Below are 18,011 nucleotides of genomic sequence, written 5' to 3'. Positions count from 1 at the left end.
CTCTCTGTGTCCTGTCTTAGGACACTGTAGTGATATATTCTATGATTGAGTCTGTACTCCAGTAGTCCTCCATAATTTCTTGAGTCTTGATGTAACTGTCTTCATATGGGAACGTCTTTCTGGACATTCACCCAAGTGTGGCTGAACTCCCTTGAAATCGTCCTCTTGTGGTGCAGAGTGATGGATACATGAGGCATTGCGCTCTGGGCGTTGGAATTTCAGTTGCTATGAATGTCCTGGGTTCACTCATGGCGTAGGGGATAAGAGATCATATGTAACAGCTCTCCCCTGTGGTTTCCTTCCCTACCTTGGCCATGTGTTTGTACCACATGTTGTTTGCAATATGGGCCGAATCAGTTGGATATAAATTTACCTGGCTGAAATCTGTCTGCACTGCATTGAAGTCTCCTACTACTTTAGCAGCGCTTGTCACCTGCCCAGATATGGCTTCTGTAACAGCATGGATAGGGATTACATTAGTGAGAGGGGTGGGGGGGGTCAAAGCTTTTGAATGTGGAAGTAAGATTCTTCATAAGACGAGGAGGGTAAAGAGGTAGAGAGAGCAGAAGGCATCAAACGTTACTACAACAATTCTAATTGGGCTTCCCATTTTGTGATCACCAGGTTTTCTCTTGCTTTGCTCCAAGAGTCTGTGAAACTCACCTGAAAAGCCTCAAAAATGCATAGTTATGATGATATTGTGTTGGAGTAAGCGCTGCGTCTATAATACTGTGCGAGTGCTGCATAAAACAGTGGTTCCCAGACTATACAGATTCTCGAATCCCTGAGTAAGTCAATGATTGATGGGGCTCCGTGGGTTAACTATGGGTAGGTCTAGGCTACATAGAGCAAAAAGGCATGGAAAAACTATCGAGGAGGAATCATTCACTCGGTTTCCAATTATATCACAAATCTAATAAAGTACTCTTGAAAGGACCGTGGCAGATAGGGAACCATGTGCATAGGACAATCTGTACTTTCTCGATAAATAGCTAATGTAAGAAAAACATAGCGTGCCTAATCTAGGAGTGTATACTGTCTTTCTCTAACTCTGTTGCGGTTGTGGTGCTTCTTTAACTTGTTCTTCTCCTTGCATCAAATTGTCTTCGTTCTGGCAGGAGGAGATCTCAGTTTGGCAGGGCTTGACGTCTCCAATGTAGTTCCAGACCTTCTTGCCACTTAACCTTGCTGCACAATCCGTGACCTGCTCAACGTCGCACAGCCCCTCAAATCTGGGCTTGTACTAGGGAATAACAAAACAGTGTCCCTGGTGTAAAGTAGTGGCGGTTTTAAGAGTTTGTTTCTGGGGTGTTTCCTTCTTCGCTGTTCTTCGACCTCTCCCTCTGTGCCTGCACTTGAGGAGAAATAAGAGGCACTAGCCATCAAAGAAGCAATATACTCATGCATTTCATTTCCAAATACATCAGAGGTGGCATGGGCATCTGTCACTACCCTAGTGGGAGGAGTCAGTGGGAGTTGCATGCGTCGCCCAGTCACCACCTCATGAGGAGTGGTGGTCAGATCCGGCATGATGGCGCAGTGCAAATAATGAATCCACCCCTTGTTCAATGTGGCTTTAATCTTTGCAATTTTCTCTTTGAGCAAGCCATTAAGGTGCTCGAAAACTCCATTCGCTAGTGGGTGATAGGCGCAGGAGAATTTGTGCTGTATCCCCAATAGAGCCATGATGTGCTACATTTTTCATTTACCAATTGAGGTCCATTATCAAACAGCAGGATCTAAGACCTCTCTAATGAGGAATTTTGCTGCTCTTAGAGCATCTGAGTGAGCAGAGACCGGCTTCGATCGAAATGGACATACAACCACTATTATGTAGCGGTAGCCCTGGCATACTTGGATCATATAGACATGGTCTTAAGTGGAGGTGTTGGATAGGCACGATTGGGTGGGGTATGGCTCTTCTCACTACATGTAAAGTATGGCCAGCGATAAACTTCTTACAAGTAACACAGTTTTCCATGAATGCAGCTATTTGTTCTGTCATATTTGGACAAAACCACTCTTCCCCAATGTGTGTAGCAAGTACGCCCCTAACTAGATGAGTAGGGTACAATTGCGTGAGGGCAATCTGCAATAGTGCTGCTGGAATTACTAGCTTGCCTGTCCTCTCCTGTTGCCACAAAGCATCTGTTTGGGACATTGAACATCCTTCTCACCCATAATTATTTCTCCTCCACTGGTGCCCTTCCTTGGAATTCCATTATTTGCGTTGCTGGTAAGGTATTATAGCCTTCCTTTACAATCCTATTGCGCACACGGATACATGTGTTCGATGGGATATCGAAGTCTGTTACTTCATGGAAATATGCTGCACGCTTTGCTTCTGCGGCTTCGTTGCCCGGGAGACTAGGTCTCAGACCACCTCCTCTCGCCCCACTTTGTGTGGGCATGGCATTTCAAAACTGCTATGTCTGGTCGTAGTTGGAGCGCGTCTGTGAGCCTGCCCAATAGGGCACGTGCTGCAGTGGTGTGACGTCAGCTCTTCGGCAGCCCCTCCACGTAAAGCATGGTGCTGCACACCATCGTAATACTCGCTGACTTTTCTACTGCAAATGCGGCAGCAGCCAGAGCTTGTTAGCATGGTTAATGTCCTCCCATTACTGGGTCTAGACATCCACTATAGTATGCCAATGGCTTGTGCCCTAAGGTAGTCTTCTGTGTGAGTACTGTAGTCATTACTACTCCATTGGAGTGTGAGAACAAAGAGAATTCATCATGGTAGTCTGGGATCCCCAACACTGGAGCTGTGCATATCACTTTCAGCTCCTCGACTGCTTCAGTCATCTCTTGTGTCCATAGTAACTTGCTGTGCCTCCCTGGGCCCTCTTAACAAGGGCCTTGTATATGTGCCAATAATCAAAGACTGATGCCCTGCACTAATTACAGAGGCCCAAGAACTGCTGCATTTCTCTCACTGTCTTTGGCATCAGCCTTCTGTGGATCACCTCTGCCCTTTCTGGAGTCACTTTTCGGCCTTCCTGCGATAACTATTGTCCAGTGTATAGCACTTCCTTCTGGAAATATTGTAATTTCGATATGTCCACTTTGTAAGCATTCTCTGCCAGTACTGTCAAGCACACTGAGTCATTGCGACACTGTTCCTCTGACTTGCCATCCATGTACTGTATGGCAATGCTCCCCGTCTGTATATTACCTAGATCCATCTGAAGGACCCTATTAAAGATGGAAGGTGACTCTCAGTACCCATGTGGGAGTCTTGTGTGTTTCCACTTCTGGCTTCTGTATAGAAACAAGTTCAAGTCCTGTGACTCCTCATGCAGCGGTATAAAAGATGTACAAGTCTATTACTGTAAAGTGGGTAGCTTCTGTCGGGATGCTACTTAGGATTGTTGCGAGATTTGGAACTAATGGAAATTCTGCTTTAACAATTTGGTTCAAGGGCTGCAAATCCTGAATAAAACGCCATGATCCCCCCTTTTGCCTTTTTTTACTGGGTACACAACAGTGTTGCACTGTGATTCTCAGGGTACCGGAATGCCTTGCCTAACGCGGCGATTGTCTCGTAAATACCTTTTGTCTGCTTCTCCTTTGACAGGGGATACGGCTTGCCCTTGGTAAAATAGCCCCTGATTTAAACTTTATCTTGACTGCCCCTATCCCTTTTAGCAGACGCATGTTGTAGGGACCACTGGTCTATAGGACGCTGGGAACTCGCCCTCTAGTCGTCTTCGAGAAATGTTGATGGTGCTTTTTTGCAAAAAACACCCGTTCTCTGCGTCGGGCACTTCCCTATAATGTATTCTCACCCAATTTGTAATGCTCATGCCGAACACCACCATGTGATGTGTTGTGATCATCTTGAAACAGTTCCTCATCTGTCACGTCAGTCAACCTGTATTCCTCCCCCCAGTCCAATCATCCTGTGTCATCAGTCCCATGCAACACTATTCTCTTGTCCTTTACTATAACTGCCTCGAGTTCTTTTGGATAACCATTCCTTCTTCCTCATCTAGGGCAATCTCTGGTTTAAATCCAAACACATTAGGTATGCGTAACAGCCTGCCCTGTAACCCTGGGAGCCACGCTATCAACACTTCCACTCCATATTGGAACAGCTAGAGGTCTGCTGGCTCCCCCCTGCCTGAAATATGCCTGAATGAGTTCCCTCTCGTTCATGTAATGAATTCCTGGTGTCGAGTAGACTATCCCTTGGTCTGTGAATGAAATGGTCATGTTAAGTTGGCTCATCATGTCCCTACCCAGAGGGAATATAACGGTTGCATGGTCAAGTCGTGTTCTCCTACAGAAAGTGAAGTTAGTCAGTAAAAGGAACCAAGTCTATAGCCCCAGGGAATTCCTGTGCATTCATGTGAATGCCTGACATCAGGGTAGCTCCCTTCACTAATACAGGACTGAGTCGCCTCTGTATCTAGGAGAAAGGAAAAAGTATTGTCGCCTATTTTCACCCCTATACATGGTTCTTCATTCAGATTGAGTGTAATGGTTAGGATTGAACACATCAGGTCTGTCTGTGGGCTGTCCTATTGTGGGTAAAATGACACTCCTGTCCCTGTGAATAGATCAACCCCTACAACATTTGCTTCCCCTTAGTTTTCGCATGGAGTCTGCATCGCAGAGTATGCGTGTGCCATTGCCACAGTGTTCTGTGGTGGTGCCTGCTGTGTTGGTTGTGCTGGCTGCATGTGTCCCTGCGTCTGCGGTGCATGTGTCATGGGCTTATATGGCTGCATTTGCATGTCGTTTGTGTCAGTTGTGGCACGTATGCCTGCGCTTGCATGCGATTCTGGGCATAATAGTGTGCTATTATGGTTTGCTGCTGCATTCCCCCTTTCTGGTGCATCCCACCTCTGTCCGTACACACTCGAGAAATGTGGCCCATCCTTCCACACACCCAACATTGTACGAGATCCCCTTTCATCTTTGCTGTTCATTATAGAACCCCACAGCTCCCTGCTGCATTGGGTATCCAAACACTCAGGGTATCCCTCCCGCATGGCCACTGATTCATGTCACCTCTTCCTGCAAAGCCTCCCTCCGCTATTTGCACTCTGTTTTGTGTATGCTGGGTAACTACTCCCTCTCCGCTCATTAGCATTGCCCCTTCAGTTGTATGTTTTAATCCTTTTTTCTGCACTAACTTTGCTTCTTTCTGTTTTCTCTTGTGCTTCCTTCTCGCATTCTCTTGCATTAGTCGTCAATAGTGCACTATGGTTAGCAGAATTTTTGACCACGGTTTAGCCTCCATCCCCACTAGTTTCTTCAGCTGTTTTTGCACCTGCTTGGGCAACCCTTGACATTGTGTTAAAATAACCCCACTGTTTTGTCCCACTGTTCCCTCGTCTCGAGCCGCAGGCGCTCTTGAACGTCTTTAATATATTGAAGGGGGTCTATGCATGCCATAATCACACTTATGTTTGAGGTGTCTGGGTATTGCACCCTTCGTGCTTGCCACACGGCTGCTCGGCAGTTACTGAACGGCGCACCATTGTGTGCCTTGTTTTGTGCTGTCACTGCGGGGTACCCTGCTCTTTTCCACACATTGTCTGCTCCCTCCCCAAGAATGGATGAGGGTAGACTCTTCATCGCCCACTGCTGATGTCATCTCTGCCGAGCTCAAATCAATTTCCCAGCCCCAGCAGTCGACAGTAGCTTACATCTTAAATTGCCCTTATCCATCTGCTGACATGGAATATACTGAGGCTGTCCACCACCCTTCTCCAGTAATGGGAACAGCGCCAATCTTGGTCCTCTGTCCCTATGTCTTTAGTGGCAGTGAACGCCCTTGTCATCCCTGTCCGCTTCCGTCCAGGTAGGACCCTGAGCTTCTGTGCATACGGAATAATTTTGTCTACGTTGTGCGATCTGTACCTGGGACTCGCCAGTCGTCCTTCGATTTCCTCCTCTCCTCTCACCATGTCTTCTCCGCCTCCATACACTGTGTCACTGTCAGGCCTTGCTTCCCTGGAACGGCGATAAGGCCCCCCCCGCCCCTTTATCATCACTTCCCCGCCGATCCTCGTCTGACTCCATAGTGCCAATACTACTGTCACTGTCTTCTTCTCTCTTGTCCTCTAAGCTAAGCCACCTTTTATTTATTTTATAGATTTATATAGCGCCGGAGCCTGCGGGCATCAGGGTGCGAACATAGACACGAGGACAACTCGGAAAAGGACAAACAAGTAATGAAGGGAAGAATAGTCAGGGTGGAAAAAGGGTGAAGAAATCACGAGCTAGGTGAATCTTATTTTAAAAAGGATGGTTTTAAGCTGTTTCCTGAATTTTCGAAAGTTGGGTTCAAGTCTAAGATGGCTGGTTAGCTCATTCCATCTTGTGGTTGCTTTAGAGGAGGAAAGCTCTACCTAAACCCATGGCTCTTCTAGAGGGACCAACCCTCAGAATGCCCTGGTTTCCAGATCTAAGGCTGTGACTGGGCTCATACAAAGTGAATTCCTGTTTAAGGTATGAGGGGGCAACTTGTGTAGACAGTGGACTAACGACGGGGATTTGAAGGTGATGCGGCCCTCTATTGCTAACAAGTGGAGATTTTTTTTTCTGTCTCTAGTAATGTGCTCTCTTTACCTGAGATGGTTCTAACTGCATTATTTGGCATTGTTTAATGCATTTGCTGCTGGTTCCTAGCAACAATGCATTCCCGTAGTCAAGGCGCGAGAGAATAGTAGGCACTATTTTGTTGGTTCAGTAGTGGCCTGATACGTCTTAAGAGTCTTTGATGATATTGGCAACTTCGTTTGAGATAAGCTACTTGGGCTTCTGCTCCTAGTGAAGATTGCAAGTAGACTCCAAGTGTCTTAACTTTGTCTGCAACTTTGGTTGCAGAATCTTTGATTATGAAGGAGGAATAAGCGGAGTCTAGTTTGTTTATGGCCTTGGTGGAGCCGAATATCATGAGCTCTGTCTTTGAGCCGTTAAGGCACATCCAATTAGGTTTCATCCATCTTTCGATGGAATTATATATGGCTGAGAGCTTGTCATTGTCCAGAGTGTGATTACCATACAACTCTGACTAGTTGTGCGTCATCTGCGAAGTTAGTGAAATAGACACCTAGTTTTGTCCGTAGGGAGCAGAGACTGCGTAAGTAGAGATTAAAGAGTAACAGCGAGAAACTGGTGCCCTGTGGAATGCCACAGTCTACTTGTCTGGAAGCAGAGGAGTGGTTCCCCCCACCCAGTTAATCTTTGAGCTTCTGTCTTCAAGGAAGGAGGTAACCCAATCAATGGCATCTTGAGAACAGTTTCCGGATGTGTCCAGGGCCTCTCGGAGCTTCCAATGATCGAGTAAATCGAAAGCTGCCGAGAGGTCCAGGAGAATCAAGAGGCCTGCCTTTCCCTTTTCAAGAATGCTAAGCATTTTGGTTTGAAGATAAAGTAAGGTGGATTCCGTAATGTGCGCACTTCTTGACCTGGATTGTTTTGGGTGAAGGAGGTTGTTTGTATTGACCATAGTCCTGAAGTTGACTTGTGGCTATTGCATCCAATATTTTCAATAAGATTGGAGGGGTCCTGTTGGGTCAACACCAGGTTTTTTAACCAGGGGTGTGACTGTGGCGGTCTTGATTTCTCCCGGGACTTTATGGTCCGTGAAAGATCCTTAACTAACATTGGGTCTTTCCGCTGCTTTCCCTTAGCTTGATCTGTAATCTCGTGTTCCCCCGTCAACGAGGGCCAGTGGCACTCCTATGCACCCGTGGGGCAGCCACAGTGTCTCTCCTACTCCTGTAAAGTTCCCCTACCCTTCTTCGTATTCTTTCCTCATCATCTAAACATGCCCAGTCCGTCTTAATCTCTTTTCATTTTGCTTGCAGCTTGCTGTCCTCCTTACATTCGTTGCTGGTATCCTGTGCTCTTTTACTTACTTGCTTTGTGTCACTAAGTGTATCTTTGCTACTATACGCCGGCGGTGCGAAAGTGGGATTGGTGTATCCCGGTGCTGCTTTCAACTCCTTTTACGAGGTAAAATCCTTTACTTTCTGCTACCGGACCTATGTCTGCGGTTTGAGGAGGGGGGAGCTGAAGGTGGTTCACCTTTCGTATCGCTTTGTCTCGGCATCCATTGCTTTTGGATCACATCACCTTCCTCACCTGAAACATTTTCCATAACTCTAATGTGGCCAGCCGCTTACTTAATTTATTCCCCTTATAGACTACATCTAAATAGGTGGTCATATGTTGCTGCACACATTTGGAAAGGCTTCCCTCTTTGGGCCATGGTCTTGCCAACTTGCCCTCGGTAGTGCAAGTCCATTCCACGCTATACTTGCAGATCTTGTCTTGTTACTGCGGGAGGGACTTGTTGAAGTGGTGTATCCCTCATTTCATCACTTTGTTTAACACTTGTCAATACTTACTTGACCTCAAATCAGGATTTTGACACACTCAATTTAACTTACACTTTTGCAGTTCACATATTTGGCACCATCTTTTAATACTACTCCTCATAATTGTGACGGTGCAACAGATCTTTCAATAGCCTCTACGGCCTACCACCAACAACATGGGTATGTTCCACGCACCGCACTCACTGCATCCTCTGCCCTCAAGACTCAAACCACAACTCCACTCATTTTCTTCCCAAGCTCCGCCCCAAAGGCACAATACTGGTCCTTACCCTTAACAACCCAACAACTAAAATCCACCACCTCCGATACACCTTGCGGGTGACGTTAGCAAAATACCCTAGAGGAAAAGTCCTCGATATCTGACCCTTAATAGCTATGTCCGCTATTAGTCACAAAAACACAATAACAAACATGACTTGACGCACACACAGCCGTCTTCCTGCTTTACTAACAGAATAAACCATTAAATCACATGGTCACTCTTATATAGCATTGCCATATAGGATTACATCTCCAAGAGAGAAACTAGGAAACACCTTCTGTGATGTAAGCTAGTTTCTTCCGCTAAAACCTATACACAGGTAACCATACATAATCATCCAGGAACCAAGCTGAATTGCCTACCTCACAGGGCAACCATTATTATTGTCTTTTGTTCTACTTTTTTTCATCCGCAAGCTAAACTTACCGTTTAAGCTAACTGCCCAAACTGACCGCCTAAAGGGTAATCCTTACACAAAACGGAAAACCACACAACATCAAGCGAACATTTCCTTCCCCCGACATTTTCCATTTAGTTCGGACTATACTTGCACTCTGTGGCCTGCTGAAGCCCCTCGGACACCGAATCGCCCACAATCTGCCACTCTGCCTGCCATTCTGCTAGGTGTCTCACCTGAAGCGGGCAGGAATTCCCTCCAAAGGCGGTTCCTGTCCGCCTCTTCTCTTTTTCCCATGCGTGGATTTGGGTGCCGTTTCTCGCGGGTTGTCACGCAGCCCATTGGGCATGCGGCGAGATGAGGCGGGCTTAGTGCTGAGAGGTCTTAGCGACCATCCCTCTGCTACCACTTGTAAAGTAGCGGCAGGGGCTCTCTAGCATTCACCCTGATAACCAACAGAGAGATCCTCTGGCCCATCAAGAACTCCCCACCGCAGGAATGGAAGATCCAGCCATAGGGCAAAGTTTATGGTCTTATCTAACAAACGAGAGGGATCACACTAGAAAAACATCCTCCAGAGCTCTCGTCTTCTGAGCATGTCAACCTATTTTATCCAGGAGTGACGTCACAAAACCAAGTTGCGTCCCTGAAACCTATTGGGCGTCCAGGTTGGTACGCTTAGGTGAACTATATATGTATTCTATATGGATTAGTTCTACTATTGAGTGGCCATATCTGGTGGCTCCTCCTAGAACCATCTACACCTGTAACAAATACAAAGTTGCAAGGTCGTGGGGAAACTATTGGCTCATGCAACATATTATGTCTTCACATGAAAAATGACTCTGGATTGGGTAGAATGTGTCCTCCCAGCCCTGGGACCCTGGATAGTTACCATGCTGAGTGTACTTTTTTCCAGGCAATGGGAATGAGGTTTCTGTGTGTTCCCTACTGTTGCCATCTCTGATCACATAAGTGTGAGAGAGTGCATTCAGTTGTTAATTCTTGAGAAACAATTGTATCCTTCCACCTCTGGTTTGAAGGGAACAGCTCCCCTCAGTCTACCTTGAGTGAATAGGCATTGTCCTGCTCTTCGAGGTCACGTGTGTCGAGACCACGAAAAGGATCTATCCTGCTTGCAATTATGAGGATTGTAGCCTGAATTTCTTGCAAGTGGCTTATTGTCTTTGTAACTGGAACTTTGTCCCCATTCATCCTTGGCTACGGGTGCATCGTGTCTGCGCTGGAGGCTGTCTGCCTGCCTCTAGCTGCAGCGATCTCGTCAGCCCTTCATAAATTCGAAGTCTGTCTCCCCTTCCTCATTCACTCCAGCACACCTACTGGTTCATATTTTCATTATGGCTTCCCATGTTAGTGATGAGAGATAGGTAGACAAACCCTCTTTTTTGTATGGGGGCTTGACTCGGGAGGGTAATGGGTACAATAGAACAGGAATTGAGTCAAAGCTACCCTAACCAATGGCGTGACTTAGGGTCACCGAGGTGTGCAGTAGAACTAGATAGCTGATAGCTCAAATAGACAAAAAACACCTGAAGGGGTGAAAGTAACAAAATCAGGGTTTTTATTTTACACTAACAAAGAAACAAAAACAATTTTTACAAACTGCGCCGTGGCGCTGAAGATATGCATAGTGAGCACATTGGAGTATGCATATTTGTGGGTTAGTATGCAGAGTGAAAAAACAGTTTTCTACATATGTTGTATTCAAGCACTTGTATCATTTTGAGTGTCTAGATGTCGGCCAGCAATATATTAATTGCGCTACCCCCACGGCTTCTTTTCACTTTGTTTTCCGCCTTAAAATAAATTCACTGGGCTGCCCACACGTTCTAAAACCTGTGCATTTCGCTTAGTTTTTTCACAACTAATTTTGCTAAGTACCCTCGGGCAAGTAGTCCCGCTTGATTTTCAAATGGACAGACACACTCTCTCACTCCAGCAGTATTTCACCTCACTACAGCACTGTGTCCGATCTCACCGTCACAGTGTATATCTATATCAAGATATTAAGGATTTATTTCTTTTACCCATTTAGCTCCAGGCCTCTGACCTGTGCAGACAGCCTCCCAGTCCAACTTCCTGGACTCTAAAGAACTTGACCAAGGCGCTATTAACCTTGAACATGGTAGGTCCCCCGTTTTGCAGTTTTTAATCTTCTAGACACCTCTTCCACTGAAATAACCAGTCCCCTGTTATCCAACAGGCCGATGGACCTCACTACTTACCTGACTCGATCAAACTGTCCTGAAGACCGTTCGGTACCTGGTGTATCAACGCTGTTCCATCTCTTCAGCCACAGCCACCAGTCATTTACACCGAACCAGAAACACAAAATAGTGTCTCGACAAGGCTAAATGTTGTATCATTTAAAACAACATATGTAGGACACTGTTTTTTTTCACTCTGTATACTAACCCACCAATATGCATACTCCAATGTGCTCACTATGCATATCTTCAGCGCCACGGCGCAGTTTGTAACAATTGTTTTTGTTTGTTAATGTAAAAAAAAAAATGATTTTGTTACTTTCACCTCTTCAGGTGTTTTTTGTCTATTTGAGCTAGCAGCTATCTAGTTCTACTGCAAACCTCGGTGACCCTATGTCACGCCATTGGTTAGGGTAGCTTTGACTCAATTCCTATTCTATTGTTCCCATGTTAGTGGCAATCAAACATGTGCAAGCTAGGTGTATGTATACTTTGGGGGCGGGGGGACCTTTCGGTTTGGCTTTAGCAAGGGATTTAGATATATGCAAGTGTATCTGTAGTCTACCTGCATGAGTTATAAGCATGTGTTTCGTGTCTATATGCAATAAACTAATATTCGTTTGTGTAACTTTGTGATTGGATAACTATGTCTTAATGTCTATGGGTACAAATGTGATGTTAGTGATTATGTCATTGACTTCTCGATTTGCAGTCAATCGACTTTTAGATTGATGACCTCGCCATCTCCTCCATATCATCGATTGGGTTTGGCTTGAATAGCTGAGAGAGTAACGTTTTTCATATCTGCGATACAATAATGGCGATGAAGGGCCTAAGAGTGAGATGCATCTGTCATTTGTCTTTGGGACGAGAGTTGTGTGCGGGCATCCTTGGACTTCTGTCTTTGGGTCTGTGCTAAGGTGCCATACGCGTGGAGTTCAACAGATTTATAGCATTGGCAATAACTTAACTAGTACACCTACATTCAACATTCACCTATAATGTTTACACTAGTTACATTCTGCTCTTGTCTAGATACCATGTACTGGATGGGTTGTATATTCATCATGCTTAATGGACTGCCTATGTACTACTCTGTTCTTAATAACCGTCACAATTCTTCTGAGTGCCATACAGGGATAACCTACATAATCCCTCCAAGTGCACTACAAGGTCTAACCTTCACAGTTCTGCTGAGTGGGATACAGGGATTTCTGCACCTTTCTTCTAAGTGCGATACTCGAGCTAACCTATCCGTAGTAGGCAGGATTGTTGAGCTTTGCCAGTAGATGTGGACCGCTGCATCTCGTCTGCGCTATTGTTGTCACAACTGTCTCACACTCTTCCTGAAGGGTACACTCTGCCCATGTTAACAAAAGAGGCACGTAAGGCTTACAGGTGTGGCCAGGGCTGGCTTTAGGGCCAGAAGAACAAGATGGCCGCATTAGCATCCCGACCATCTCAGTCTTTCAAGGGATTCCCCTGAACTGGCTCCCGCTCTTGCTCACCCCAAGCACTGCAGGAGCGAAGGGCGGCCCTGGGTGAGGCTGTTGCCTGTGTTACCGTTTTATGATTGGGCTCACTGGCGGTTTAGCAGCAGTGTGGGACCGAGTGGGTGCTTCAGCTACTCCTTGCCCATGTACTGCTGCAGAGCAGAAGTCATTTGGTCACTTTAAAGACTTGCTTTTTGTTTTGCCAGTATTAACTCTGTTTCAGACCTTGGTATCCTAGTTCTCGTTAAGGAGAAACACTGGGCCCACCCTTCCTGGGTCTCGGTAGACGCACCTATTGTGACTGTGCCTGGAAATCACAAGCTTCCACAAACCATTGTGACGGGTTGGGCTGAATAAAAGGTACTCGAGCCTCCCCTCCGCTCCTTTCCGCCCGACTGCCTTTCTCGTCGCTTTTCATGGTTTCAGACGCACTTTCTCTTCAGGTTCTTCCTCTACTCTCTATTGTCCTCTTCTAAAGTATGCTTCCGCCTTCCTTCCAATAGGCCAGGCAACGAGCCAAGAAACGTATTATCTGCACTCGATTTCCCTCAATAAAGAGAGAGCAAAACGATACATCCTTTTGAAGCACTCGGGTGGGGGCAGCCGTCACAGCGGGACACCGAATACCCCATCCCTCGCCCCCTTTCTGCACGAGTTTCAAAAGCCGTAGCAAGGTTACAAATCCAATGGGGCCAGGGCGTCATTTATTCCCACAGAACCGATATCCGATGTGTTAAGGCTCTGCTTCACAAATCGTAAGCTCTTTGTAAAGCTGGCATCGTCTAGCCGATATGGATTATCAGCTTTTTTTCTTTAGGAAGGGGGAAAAAAGTGCCACATTGAATAATTTAGATTGAAAAACGCAATTTTTTGGTCTCAATTTGATTTCCATTTTAACATTTTAAAATGTTAAAGAGGGAGAGGCATCACCGCTAGGTTTGCAACTAGACGTGTTTCGGGAGGGGCGCCTAACCCTTCAAATGTTGGGGAGAGGGGCTTACTTCTGGGATTTTGGTGGGAGGGGCAAACTTACTTGTGTGGAGGCATCTAACTTCTTTCCACATTCTAATGCGACTGTTATGGTGAAGCTTCAATCAAAAGCAGTTGTATCTCCCATTCACTGAAACCACACACTTAAGGACTGCTGTGAGAGTGAGTTGTCTCTGACCTAACCCCCTCAATCACTCCACTAACATGCAAGTACTAACATCCCATCAGGATTTCAATTGCCTAAAAAATGTATACATACGAATACAGTTGCTAAAAATGAAATGCTTCACATTAGGAATGGGGTGCGTCCAGTGGTGGTGGGATGGTTTAAAGCCCAATCTGCCCACTGGTCATTGCGCCACTAGTGACTGTGGGGAGTATGAACTGGAGAGGTATGGGGGTTATTGGGAAGAGGGAGACTGAAGGGGTTTCATTCCTAGTATAAAGAGAAAAAAAATAGTACGTATTTAAAAAAAAAAAAATGTTTTCACAATGGGTACAATTTTTTATTTTTTTCATTTTTTTTCTTTTATTGTAGATATTTTACTAAGGTGGACCCTAAGAGTGTCCATTTGCTGCAAAACTTAATTTGGAAGATACTAGTTTAAAATTGAGATTAGGGTGAGCTATATAATATGGATTACGTTGAGATTAACCAATTGATCTAGATTAGACATGTACCCAGGAATTATGTGGCGAAGTATCGCGCCAGCTAAAAAATGCACAGATCGTGGTACATTGTCAATGCGCTCTTGCACCTGTGAGGACCCCATCGCTTCCGCCTTCATGATCGCTCGAGACCATGTAAGGAGCCACTCGTGTGTGTATAATGTGCAGGGCCTGGCCCCGCCTTTTTGCTCCTAGCATTAAAGCTGACGCCTCCCCAGAGCTCCCCCTCGTGTCTTCCGTCGTGCTGAGGCAGGTCCAGTGAATGTGCGTCGCAGGGCCTTCCCAGGCTTTATATTGCAGGCAGTGATGATTGCTCATTATTGTTCATTTTAATGGACCAAACTGAGGTTTATTTTAAAAGCAATCTTGCCTTTTTCACTCGCTCGCCCAAACCACCGTGCGCACTCACCGTCCTGTGTCAACTTCTCCAAGTTTTTCACCTCCGTTTGTTTTGTTTTCCTTGGTTTTAATCGTTTTGTAATTACATTTTTCTCAAATGTGTTAATTCCAGACCCTGCCAGGAAACAGAAGACCGACCAGAAAAGCACGAAGGATCGAAAACTGTCAGTTCAGGCACTAAGGGGATGAAACACCTTTCTTTTCCGGACCTCCATTTGTGGGGCTGATTTTCGATCAGCTGGTGCCATGGTGGGGTTTGTGCAATATCTTTCCCAGCCGTTTGTCCTTTATCACTGACTGCAGTGATCCATGTGGCAGTTTGCTCATTGCAAGTTCCGTAGTTGTGCATGGGGGTGGTTTGGTGTGGGATAGCACCCATCAGCCTTTCATTCCTCATTTCCATTCTAAGGCATAGACTTGAGGTTTTCCCACCCCAGACTTGTTTCTATCTCCAGCACTGCACATCTGTGCATGTGGGGCTGCTTGAAAAAACGGCCCCAAACACACATACGTAGTGTGTTGCGCATCCCACAGGAGGGTCGGTTCCGTCAGTGGCTGAGATTTTTTTGAATGCTTGGCTTGACAATGAGTCGAGACTGCTTTCGAGTAGTGTTGGTGAGCCCAATTACCCCATCACATCCATGTCCCCTGTAGCAGGGTTAATTCACTGGGTGTTGTGTCAAATCCGATCAATTTGCCCATTCTACCCAGAGGGGAGCCACCCCCTGTGAGACTCAGAAGCTGAGCCCACTCCGCAAGACCCTCCCTATGGGTCTGGGCAAGGTGGGACTCAATGGAGTGACTCCACTCTTGGGACAAGGACTCCCAGACCAGAGTGCATAGTCTGTCTATATGGGACTTGTACAACCTACTTGTATCACTTTTTTTGAGTACTCCAACCCTTTCTTCCTGTTGGCTTCGCTGTATTTCATCTGAGCGCCAAAGACACGTAAAAAGGACATACCTTTTGTTGATCGTGATGACTTACTTCACCAGGAGAGAAACTGTGAACATAGAGAAGGGAACTCTCACATAAGAGTGTGTGATCCCTATGCAGAGGCAAGCCCTCTGGAGAAGACCTATCAAAGGAGGAGGAGCCGAGTTGGGCTGCTAAACCCGCTGGAGTGTGTACAGAGAGGACAATGCTAGATGGACGAAGGAGCAGTGGTGTTTTCTCCAACTGTGAAGTCCAGTCAGGGAAGGAGGTGGAAACGCAGAGGAACCAGTTTCTGCTGGTGGCGTGACCACCAGCCGGCCATGGTGGGCTTGAAGCCCAGAAACAGATGCAGAGACCAGCTCGCTGGGGGACCCCAAAGGCCTAAGCTCTACATTCGACAGACATTAGTTGTGGCAATAAGCTACAACAGGGAGGCGAACGCCCCCACACAGAGGTTACCGCTAAGAGGTATGAATATGCAAATCCAGGCTGGGAGAGCTGACGAGGTTACTGGAACCAGAGAAACCCGAGCTGAAACGTGTCCCATGTGCCCCAGTACGAAACAAATCCAAATACTGAAAATCCAGGCTGGGAGAGCCAATAAGACTTCAGGAACCTGAGAAACCCGAGTGGGCAAGCGCACTCTGTGAAGCAAAGTGAAAGATATATGAACATTGTGAATCAAGGTTGGGAAGACTGAAGAGGTTGTGAGGGCCTGACAAATCACAAGTGGGCGAGCACCCTATTTGAATTACGTAAATTGAGAACACGCCAGCATAGAAGAATGCCAGAGGACTTTGAAGAGTCCCAGAGGCATGCAAACTGTTATGAAAAGAACTGTGGCAAAAGGGACCCCGGAGAGGTCTTGAGAAAGAAAGACCCTTGTCTTCTCAAGGAAGAGGGAAAGACCAGAAGGATATTTTTATTAGTAATAACTAAGTCTACAAGACCACTGTGATTTTTTTTTTGTTTGTTTGTTAATAACTATCACCAGAGAATCCAAGTTATTGGGCCAGGCCGAAGTTGAAGGAGGCCATTGATTCAGCCTCTCATTTAATTCAGTTTTCCTAAGTGGTAGGGCTAGAGTAGTTGGATAGGATTTTGGACCAAGGACAATATTTTGACAAGCACCCTTTGTTTTAGTTTGGAACTTCCCCCAAAGAAATGGGGCCAGTTAGGAGTTCTCTTACTTGAAATAAAGATTGTTGTAAATATGTACGTCAGTGGTCTGAGTCATTCTTCTGGTTCACCATAGTGTGCACTGCTGGCCATGAAGCTGCCCGCCTGACACACTCTCGTTTCACCATGGCTGATGCTTCCCATGAAGGCTTGCTTACAACAAGCGGCATTACAGGTGTCAACATTTAGGATTTGTTGACCAGGAGCAAAATGCAGTTCCTGGGTATCTGGCATGACCCGTTTGGTAGGAGCTATGCCCGGGGAACCAGGAGCTAGTGTATATAGTGCACAGCAATTGTCTTGGGAGGATACCTCGGGCACAACGTGCTTGCCTTGGAAGCATGACGATACAGAGGTTTCTAAGCGCAGACCCGGGGATCGAACCTGTGTTGCTCTGGGTATTAAGCATGTTATAAATAACCTATCATATCATATATCAATTGTAACTTTTGCATAAGATGCAAACTCCAACTTTTTGTCCATTTATATATTATCCAATATGCTTCGAATGTAAGGGTGTCCTTTATTCTCGTGTATACATATACCCAAACCATCACAGTTAATATTACATAGTTATGTTTGTATGGCACCACTTGCCTGGAGAGTGCGAAGTGGCTCCTGGTAGCTCTTGGTTTCAAGGTAACCAGACTCTCCTTGGCTATAACGAGGTCCTAAATGGCTCCCAGCTCCTGGCAATTTCCAACCCTGCCGTACAGTAAGATATGTTTTGAAAACTGATCAAGAGTAGTGTCAGTTCTTTGTATTGAATTTTATAGGTAGCATGTATAATTCAAGGGTGCAGCACGTAGGGTTGATGGATAATTTTTCCTCTCTTTCTGATCAACAGATGACTCTGGGTTAGGGTCATTTTCCTGCTACCAGTGCTTGCAGATCACCCACCCAGACGTTGTTTGAGTGGTCTTGTTACCTTTGCCTATGTTAATAGTGGTACACAGCTCGATCAGGGATTAACCTGTTTCTTTTTGGTCTTTAATTGCTTACAACAGAAGGCAGTGCTGCTCAGCCATGGCACTGATGGTGGTATCTGGAAGTGGGTGTGATGCCATGAGCAGAAAGTAGCAGGCAGTGTCCCTGTG

General features: G+C 46.0%; 1 protein-coding gene across 2 annotated transcripts in view; it reads left to right on the top strand.

Annotated features, from left to right (window-relative positions):
- Nucleotides 1-18,011, top strand: part of CDC42SE1 (CDC42 small effector 1) — a 433,771-nt gene that overhangs the window by 82,189 nt on the left and 333,571 nt on the right. The window lies entirely within an intron of this gene.

Source organism: Ambystoma mexicanum, chromosome 1p (assembly GCF_040938575.1).
Source record: "Ambystoma mexicanum isolate Mex_15411 chromosome 1p, UKY_AmexF1_1, whole genome shotgun sequence".
Lineage (NCBI taxonomy): Eukaryota > Metazoa > Chordata > Amphibia > Caudata > Ambystomatidae > Ambystoma > Ambystoma mexicanum.
This window is presented reverse-complemented; position numbering and strand designations above follow the sequence as displayed.